An 8227-nucleotide genomic window follows, 5' to 3' on the forward strand; every position below is an offset into this window, starting at 1 on the left:
CAAGACCAGCCTCTCAATTTAGTGAGATATTGACTTAAAACTGGGAAAAGAAAAAAAAATTGGAGTTAGCTCAAGGGTAATGATCTAGAGCCCTGCCTTGCATGTTTAATCCCTACATTCAATCCCAAGTACAGAACAAAAAAGAAAGAAAAGAAAGCAGAGAGAAAATGCTCACTGTAGTGACCAAAGCTCAGAATCGCAGGGAGCCAAAGCAATCAAACACAATTATGCCAACCTCAGAAGCTGTCTGAGCAGCAAAGGAGTAACCTGCAGGACACAGAAAGGAATAAATGCATCGTACTGTCGAGGGGTGACATTCAGAAGAGATAAAGCACTCTAAAACCCACCAGCAGAATGTCAAGCAACCTGAATAAAAATGAACAAAACATCCAAAGAGAGAAAAGGCACCAACCGCCAATGTGCACGTGAAAAGCAATGTTCACCCACTCTAAGCACCAGAGAAGCAAAAATTAAAAACCATAAAGTTCCCAGGCCCATGAGGGTGGCTATCATCAACAAAAGTAAAGATAACAGTAATGACGAGGACATGGGTGATGGTGATGGCGGAGGGGTGGTGTTGGTAGAATAAAGCCCAGATACCATTGGTGGCAAAGCCAGTTAGTATGGTCATTCTGGAAACCAGTGCACAAGTTAATAATAGAACTGTTATGTGATCAGTCCTAGTAAAGGAAATGTATCCAAAGGAAATGAAAGAGATATGTCCAATAGTTGTTTGTAGTTTCCATGTTCATTGTAGCAATATTCACAATAGCCAAGAGACAGAACGTTGTGTGTTCATCTGCTTATGAACGAGTAACTAATGATTTCTGTGGTGAATGCTGTCCAGTCATGGAAATCACGAGGCCCTGTTGGTCCGATGCAGCAACAAATGAAGCGGGAGGTCATCATGTTAAGTGAAATAGGGCAGAGACAGATAAGTGCATGCTGCAGGATCTCCCTTATGTCTGGAAGCTGGAGTTCTATCATAGAAGTTGAGCATAAAGTATTGTTGACTAGTTGCTGGGGGTGGCGTGGGGTGGGGGATGGGGTAGACAGTGATGATCCATGAGTACTAGTATCCACAAGTGAGAATTCCCCTGTTCTACTTCATACCAAGGTGACCGTGGAGAACCGTGATGTGCTGTGCAAGCCAAAAAGAAGCGAGAATTGCAAAGCCTTCCCTGTAAGGAACTCATAAATGCCTGAAGAGCATCTTTAATCTGATTTAAATATTATATTACGTATTGAATATCATACAGTTCTCCGTTTATAATACGATTTTCATGTTTTAATGTAGCAGCTAAAATAAAGTTTAAAAAGCAACACCCCTGTAATTCTATTATCAATAACAATGGGAGAATTTATTAGTGCTTTTGGCGCAAATATAAATGAGGAAGTTATTCTGTCCACAAGCTGCAGGACATTGTAAAATTCTTTTCTTTTTTTTTTTTTTTTTGGTCTCATTTCTGGAGGGGTGTTTGGCAATGACCAGGAGGATTGCCAGAGATAAGTTGCCAGCTCAGAGGTAGCATGAGCTCCCAGGGACTGACAGGTGACAGGTAAAGGTGACAGTAGAGAAGACAGAAGAGGCCCTGGTGGCCTGAAGCATCACACTTGTGAAGTGTCAAAGGAACAGAGAATGATTTCCCTCCTGTAGACTCTGCCTGGCCAGGCTCCTTAAGTGGCCGAGAGGACAGCTGAGGCGAGAACTTGAGTGTGTTGTCATTTATGTCATTGCTGCAGGGATAAAACACCAACAAAACTCAGCCCAGACCTGCAAAGATCAAAGGGGCATCAAATGACCCCCAGGGTATCTTCTGCCAAGGCATCCCTGGCAGGACACCAGACACTGAACCCTCATTTTGGTACCGAGTTTGAAAGAAACCAGTTGCCTTTCTTCCTTCCCCTCCTCTGTTACCCTCCCCTCCTCTCCTCATCCCTTCTCCTTCCTTATCTTTCCTGCTGCTGCTGCTTTCTTTGTCACAAGTTTCCCTGTCACCCAGGTTGGCCTGTCACTCATCATCCCCTGCTTCAGCCCCGTCCCCCACTCACCAATACCAGGATTGCAAACTCTCATTTTCTTATACCAGAGGTCGTAAATGCCAATTTTAGAAAATGTGAAAAAGTAACAAAGGAAAACAAATTATATGTCTTTCTAATTCTCCAGATAACAACCACTGACATTTTTATGCAGCTTCCTTCTGCTTATGTAAATGTTTGATATTGGGATTATAATAAAAACTTACTCCTTACTCACTGATTTATATATTTTGCTATTGTGCAAACCCAGTAAACATCATTTTAATAGCTCCCTGATTAAAATCCTTCTGTGCTATTTTCTTGCGGTTATAAATGATACTGTAATGAACATGGTTTTGCATAAATGGTATTTCACTACATATTATAAAATATTTACTTAGGAAATATTCTCAGAAATAACAGTCAGTAGGTTAGGCGAATAGACATTAATTTTTGTCTCTTATCTTTATTCTTGAGATATTTCACCCTCTTGCATGCCCTCCAGCAATACCAGGCCCCTTGCCTCTACCCTCAGCAACACGGTGTAGCAGAATTTTTAGAACGTAATTGCTAATTTTGTATTCTATATCCAAGATTTTTTTTTAATAACCATGGCTTTTCTTATGCAGCCCAGGATGACGAGGAATTCACCGTCTAGCCCAGGATAGTCTTAACCTCATGACAGTCCTACTACCTCGGTTTTTCAAGTCTGGGGATTGCAGGCTTATGCCACTGTGACCAACTGTAAACGAGAAGTTTGGAAAACAGTATGAGGAGCTAGTGAGTGGCTAAGTCCGTGAAGAGACTGTGTTACTGAGATTGCTATCCAGCACCCAAATAAAAAACCTGTTGTAGCACAGGCCTCCGACGCAAGAGACGGGGACGTGGTGACAGGAGGATCTTGGGAGTTACTCACCTATGTGGTGAGCTCTAAGCCAATGGGAGACCTTGTCTCAAAGGAGACAGATGGAGTTCCTGGGGACGGCCCCCGATGCTGTCCTCCAGCCTCCATGTGCATATTTGTGCACATAGGCTCCCACATACAGGCACTTATGATCACACTCATACACAAATACAGATGAAACCAAATACTTAAGTAATACCCAGTAACAGACATAGCATAGTAAAGCAGTATTTCGAAATTCTGTCTGTGCCCTACTGCTGTTCCGCAGCCCTGACTCAGCAGCTCATAGTTGGTGTTCACAAATGAACAATCAGCAAACAGGGAAACCATCAAGATTCCGTTGCCAAGTCTAAATGCCTGTTGTGTGGCAGTGGTTCTCAACCTGTGGGTCCCGACCCTCAGGGAAACCCAATTTTCTGATGAGTCTTAGGAACCGAGACACCGCTCAGTAGCAAAAATTCACCTATGAAGCAGCAATGGAAATAGACTCATGATTAGGGGTCTCTAACATTATTGGAAATATGTGTTTTCTGCTGGTCATGACCCACAGGTTGAGAACCACTGGTAAGGCCTTACAAACCTGTCCTATTTATAAATGAAATGTTTTTGCTTTCCCTGCTGACTCAAGCACATTCTATTCTTTCCCTTTCTCTGTGTGGGCCCCCCACTGCCTTTACCTACTGCAGAGGGAGGGAGGACTTGTTTTTGAGAGTAGAGTCCTCAGTTGTGGGGGAGTTCCTCCCAGTCGACCATACATTCACCCAGCCCATTCTTGCACTTAACGGTCCCACCATTCTGGATTAAGCAATGTCAATGTTACATTTGTCTGTTTCCCCTGCTAGAAATTTAGCAGTGCTTCTCAACCTTCCTAATTCTCTCACACAGTTCCTCATGTTGTGGTGATCCCCTCAACGCCCCCACCACACACACACACACACACACACACACAATATCATAAAATTATTTCATTGCTACTTCCTAAGTATAATTTTGCTACCGTTATGGATTATAATATAAATATCCGATATGCAGCATATCTATATGTGACTCCTGTGAAACGGTCACTTGCCACTCCCCTCTTCCCCGCCAAGGGGTCATGACCCGTGGTTTGAGAATCTCTGGCTAGACCAGGAGCTCGGCCTGGTGCAGAGAATGCGTGACACTGTAAGGTTCCGCTTCTAGCTTCTTTGTCTTAATGGACATCACCAATCCAGGAATAGTTACTGCTGTTTATGACACTTCCTGGCACTCACCATTTTGACAAAAGTGGCAAAGCTGATTATATGGAGGCAGGATTTAAACCAGGCAGGGTGGCACTCCATCTGCATGGTTAACCTGACGCAATGAGAGAGTTGAGGGACAAAGGGATGAATTCACCCTGACCTTAAATTGCTTATGTTTAAACAGAAAACTCATAAATAAGAAGGCAGGGGGTTGGTTTAATTTCATTAATAAAATGTGTTTACATATTCAAAACCAAATGAGCCATGCACGGGACAGTTAGCAGAATGAGTTCAATATTGGGCCAGAAATAAAACTTGACAGAGAAAAATTATGCAAACCCTGTTTACAGAGGATAACAGAATTCAAAACTAACAGATTTTTAAGCCTGGTATGTTGACTCATGTCTGTCTGACGACTTGAGAGCCTCAGGCAGGAAGATTGTTGCGAGTTCAAGACCAGCCTGGGCTACTGATACCAAAAGCAAACAAATTTCATGATAGGAATGAGTAGATAGTTCTCACAAACCTGAGTATATCTTAGGAGAAGAAATCATAAGAATTATAGAGTATGAGCCATTTGGTGGCATAGAAACCATGCATTAAATGAATAAAGGCATAAGAAAAGATACAAACCACATATCAATCTGTGCTATTTCTTCCAAAGGTGACGCAGCTGGTTGGTGTGTGACTTTACCCATATCCTCCCGAAAGCATAGAGTATGGTGGACATCTCATGAAGGACAAGCACTAAAGTCCACTCATGACACAGATGGTTGTGCTTTTCCCACTCGAGGACTTCTCCCAGAAGCCCCTAATATGGGTCAGACACAATATCAGTACTGCTTGCCATGACTGACTTCTGTGTATACTTAAAGTGGTTGCAAAGTGGGGGATGAATTGGGCTGGTAAATTTGGGGTTTCAAGTGTTGAACAAAACAAGTATGTGTAAGAACCCAAGAAATTTCCCCCCTTGAAACATGTTCTCATATACTCGTATACTCGTGCTGATTGTATCAGCACACACATTTGCAAAAGTCTGCCATTGGAAACACTTCTTTGATTCGTTGGACTGATTCTCCTCTGTCCTCCATGAAATTCTATTAAATCTGAGTGTCTCTAATCAATGATAATTATCTTAAAGAAGCCGTGCATTAATATCTTCATTAGTGTTGGTCAATGGGCCAAAACATTAATTTCGTACTCATATATTAAATTGTTAACATAAAGCCTTTTCAATACTTTCCAAGGCTGAGTTACTTTCTGTTTCTTTGGTCTCATTCTCTTTGGCTAGCCCATGAATACCATTACTTGTCATTTCAGAGTAAATACATTAATAGTCCTCTTCTTTTAGGGTGACACTATTCTCCTGTGATGACTGATTTTTTTTTTACAAGTGCTCATATTCTCTTCATGTATTAGAGTTCCCTGTATGAGAAATATGGGTGTTTACACTCAGTGTGTGGGCCCCTGAGAGAGAACTTCACATCTGACAGTCTTTTGTTCTGTCTGGCATGTATTCCATGTATAAACACATGCAGAGACGTGCTGTACTCAAAGACGGAGTTTTACTCTCAGACATGACTTGGCAGATTTTTGTCATTGAGCCATCCTGGAGTGTAATTTCATGAAAGAAGTTGGCTTTCACACCTACTAGCTGATATAACATCTGGTGTTATCACCAGAAACACATCAATTCTTGATTGAAACATTCTTGTGGAATTCATGCTATGGATACTATCTATAGGATATATCGATTGTATGAGTTTAATGCATCCTATATTAATGTGGAACGTAGATCTAGGACTTTGCACAGATTAGCTTTTCGACAGACATCTGTGACATAAGGAGGCAAATGATGCCTTTGTCTTCTGTAGACAATTTACCCCTTCTTTTCACTTCCCTTGACTTACCTGCATTTTTCGAGGTTAATTATATGAACTCTGAAAAGGTGTGCTCTTTGTCTAGTCTGTGGACTCTATATACCATGAGATAGATCATAAGCATGAAGTATTTCTTGTTATAACACAAGTCATTGATCTTTAGAAACCTTTTCAATCATTAGTGGGAGGAGAGGCCTGTGGTCTTATGAAGGCTTGATGCCCCATTGTAGGGGAATGCCAGAGCAGGGAGGCAGAAGAGAGTGGGTGGGTGGGGGAGCACCCACACAGAGGCAGGGGGAAGGGGGATGGGATTGGGTTTCTGGAGGGGAAACCCTGGAAAGGGGATAACATTTGAAATGTAAATAAAGAAAATATCCAATAAAGGAAAAAACAAACAAAAAAAGACCAAGCTTTTTAATTTTTTATAACTTTATTAAATCTTCCTGTAAATATTTTTATGTTCAAATTCTTTTCTTTTTAAAATAGAGAATTCTTTTTTTTCCTAAATGTTATCCCTTTTCCTGATTTCCCCTCTGGAGTCCCCCTATCCCTCCCCCCTCACCCACCTCTATGAGAGTGTTCCCCCAGCCACCTACCCACTCCCTCCCATCTCCCTGCCCTGGCTTTCCCCTACACTGGGCATCAAGCCTTCCCAGGGACAAGGGCCTCTCCTCCCATTGCTGCCCAATAAGGCCATCCTCTGCTACATATGTGGCTGGAGCCATGGGTCCATCTCTGTGTACTCTTTGGTTAGTGGTTTAGTCTCTGAGAGCTCTGGGGTGTCTGGTTGGTTGATATTGTTGTTCTTCCTACAGGGTTGAAGACCCCTTCTATGCTCAAATTCTTGTGTACAAATCTCCTTTTAGCTTTCATGTAAGAATTCTTTTTCTATTCAAGCAACATATGTGTGCAAAGAATTATGAACGACTTCATTGGATTTGCCCACATTTGTGTGTAACTCGCTCATTCATTTTGTCCCTACCTTTTCCCCTTCTTATTGGTAATTCAAACATTTCCAACTAGGCTGACCCATATCATTGAGCTCTCTATATAAAATAGAATTTATGTTTTTTTGCATATTCTGCCATACACACACACACACACACACACACACACACACACAGGAAATATTCACTAACATATCTTTTGATGTATATAGTAGATTCAATTATCAGTCCACAAACATTTTCTCTTCTCGCTATGATGTGAGTGGAGTAATCACATATGACTTGACCGCAGGACCATGACTGGTCCTGTGACTGGTCCTCAGTCTTCCTGCACGGCTGCCCCTACAGAATGAAGCAGTGAGCCCAGACAGGAGCATTTGCTTCACTCTAGGCCTTTAGATGAGCAAACTTACACAGTAGCTCTGGACCTGATATTGCCTAGAAACTACCCACAGGGCTGACCGACAGGGAGGTGTGAGCATCTGATGTTTATGGTGGCTAGTATCTGAGATACGATGCTGTTACTTACGTAGTATTTTCACAAGGGATATTTGTCTAGTGAGAGTTTTCATAGACAATGACGGTCAGTGTTAGTTTTTCATGCCATCCCAGTGTTTCATATGTGTGCGTGTACGTGTGTGTGCATATATGTGTGCGTGTAAAATGTCTGGATATGCTGCTATGCAACACAAACTAACTCAAGATCCTAGGCTTCCAACATTAACTTTTGAGGTGTCGTCCTTAGGGGGAATGCCGGGGTTTTATTATGAATTATCCCAGCAATAGGCTCGGAAACTGAAGGCTTGAATGCTTGCTTGCTCGGAAGCTGGAGAAGGTAAGTCCACCTGGCAGAAGTGGGTCACTCACTGGAACTGTGTTTTTGAAATCTGTATCTTCTTCCGCTCCCCATTGCTGTTCACCCTTTCCCCTCTGTATTCTGCACTAGTGGTAGCATACATTTGAAACAGCCTTCATTCAAAAAGCTGAAATTCAGGATGGTCTGGAATCTGCTCTCAAATCCAATGTTAGGCAAAAAGTTTCTAATTTTGGAGCATTTCCGATTTCAGAGTAGGGATACTCAAGCCTTGAAGTTATGTAAATATTTCAAAATCCAAAAAGGAATGTGTGGAATCTGAAGCGCGTGTAGCCACATTTCAGGTAGGAGATCCTTGACCCTGCCCTTAGATAAATTTCCTGTTCTGTTAGCCCATGCAGGGCAGTGGGCACCAGTCCATGTCATGGTGCCTGCCATTG

The sequence above is a fragment of the Rattus norvegicus genome, chromosome 16, assembly GCF_036323735.1.
Source record: "Rattus norvegicus strain BN/NHsdMcwi chromosome 16, GRCr8, whole genome shotgun sequence".
NCBI classification, from domain to species: Eukaryota; Metazoa; Chordata; class Mammalia; order Rodentia; family Muridae; genus Rattus; species Rattus norvegicus.